Source organism: Cervus elaphus, chromosome 9 (genome assembly GCF_910594005.1).
Source record: "Cervus elaphus chromosome 9, mCerEla1.1, whole genome shotgun sequence".
NCBI classification, from domain to species: domain Eukaryota; kingdom Metazoa; phylum Chordata; class Mammalia; order Artiodactyla; family Cervidae; genus Cervus; species Cervus elaphus.
The window spans coordinates 47,985,409-47,987,869 of NC_057823.1; positions in this window are offsets into that span (position 1 = coordinate 47,985,409).

Below are 2,461 nucleotides of genomic sequence, written 5' to 3' on the forward strand. Positions count from 1 at the left end.
GATGCAGCACTCAGTCAGGGCCTGACTGGCTGTCAGTAAAATGAAGTTGGCTGTCGGTAAAATGAAGTAACACAAAAAGAAGTGTTTGAGTGTCTTCATCCCCTGTTGCAGGGAGCCCTTCGGGGAGAACTCTGGGCATGTGCCCCTCTGTTCCTGAGGTTCGTCTCTCAGAGCGCTGACTGGCCCAGCCCATGTTCTCCTCCACATGCCCAGTGGACAGCAGGAATTGGGCCTGGTTCCTTTGGGTCTCCCAGGGTCTGCCCATGGAATGTGGTGGGAAGATCGGACCACAGGACAACAGGCTGGGCTCCGGGGGGTGGGATGGAGTGGGGAAGGTGGGGCAGGTGGGGAATCAGTAGGACTGTCAATCATGACTCACGTTCATGGCATTCAGTGAAGCCTGAGGGAAAACCAAGGTGGGTCCTAAATGACATTTTCAGAAATAACCTGTTGACGAACTTACCAAAGCCCCATTAATGTGGAAAGTGGGGGACAGGGCCCTCAGGAGAAGAGGCAGGACAGCTCACTTTAATAATAACAATAGCATCTACAATCACAATTCCATCAAAAGCAACAAATTATTGAGCACTTATTATATGCCAGCACCACAGATAACACTTTATGTGCATGATGTCATTTACTCCTTCAGACAACTGTGTGGAGTGATTGTTGTTATTCCCTGTCACTAAAGAGGAAACAGCCTCAGAGACCTTAACTCTGTTGCCCAAGGCAACTCAGAGGTAGAGCTGGAACTCAAACTCCTGCTTTCAAAGACCACAGCAAAAGTTCCCATGGATGCCAGAGCCAAGTAAGCACCCCAGGAGAAGGGGAGGTCCCTGGGCAGAAAACCACCCTCATTCTCATTTCCGAGACTCACCCTCTTGGTGACTGAGGCCCTGTTACTATCTTACCAGGGAGCGGCAGCAGGCTGAGGCATGTGGAGTGAAGGGCCACCCAGGGCCACCTCCAGGACTTGGACTCCTCAGGCAGTGCCCCCTGCCAGGCAGCCTTTCCAGCTGTGATCCCCCTCCCCCTCCAGATGACTCAGGTGGCCCAGATGGAGGCCTGCAGTCTGACTGTGGCCGTAAAGCTAGGGAAGGTGACTCAGTTCCTTTCCCTCAATGACCAGGCACTATGGGGGTTACACACAGTGGCTCACCCCACTCTCCTTTGGTGCCCACTGTGCCTTCAAGTCAGTGCTGGGCACCAGCCTCTTGTCCCCCAATCCCTAATTTATGGCCTAAGCTTGTAGCAGCCCTTTAGGGTTCACTTTGTTAGGATCAGGTAAGAACAAGTCTGCCTTGTGTTTTCTGAGGGCCAGTCCTATGTTACTCTGGCCACCTGATGCGAGAAGCTGACTCATTGGAAAAGATCCTGATGCTGGGAAAGATTGAAGGCAAAAGGAGAAGGGGGTGGCAAACGATGAGATGGTTAGATATAGCATCATCGACTCAATGGACATTATTTGGAACAAATTCTGGGATACAGTGAAGGATAGGGGAACCTGGCATGCTGCAATCCATGGGGTCACAAAGAGCTGGACACTTAACGACTGAACAAATCCTATGTTGCCAGCAGAAATTATGATCTCTTTAAGATCAGACAGCACCCCCTGCCCCTGAAGTTGTCCATGGTAATGGGCATGTGGTAGCCTTGTGCAGAGTGGGGAGTGACAGGGTTTGAATCCACTCCATCACTCCTACTGTATGAATTCTTTAAGCCTCTGGGGCCTCCTCGGGGAGAGGGGACAATGAGGACCCTTCTTGCAGGGCTGCTGTGTAGGTAAGGGTGCTCATCTATGAGAAGAGCAGGGGGCTCTAGACCCCGAAGGGCTCAGTAAATGATAACACTTGCCACTAAAGACAGAGATGGGGTCACCTCCACTGAAAAGCCTTGCCTGGCTATCCTGTTTGAGGCAGGACCATCTTTTTTTTTCTTCTTCTTCTTACTCACAACACCCTGTTCTTTTTCTTCAAAAGCACTCAGCCCAGTTTGTAATTATACGTGTTTGTTTACTTGTCCATGAGAGCAGGGACTGTGTCTGTTTCCTAGTTCTCCATCCCCAGCACCAGGGGCAGGAGTGCAGTAAATGTTGAATGAACCTCCCCAGTCCTCTTCAGACAGAGCAAGACTAGCACTTTTTGCCATTTCTCAGAGGACTTGGCTCTCAGAGCCCTGCATATTCCTCAGCAGTCCCTCCAGAGATGACCCTGCAGCTGGTGTAGCTGGGGAGAGCTGGCTACTCCCTGCAGTCAGAGTTCCCTAGGTCAGAATAGCTGGGTGGGGCCCAAGGCTGGGTCCTGCGCTCACCTCTGCCATGGTCCCTGATAGGACAGTGGGGTCGTTCGGCTTTTGCCTCTCCTCTCAGCTGCAGCTCTTTGGCCTGTGGCCCCACAGCCACATTAAGTCTCCACTAGAGCCCCTCTTCGGTCCTCCTCTCACCTGAGGCTGAGCCTGACCT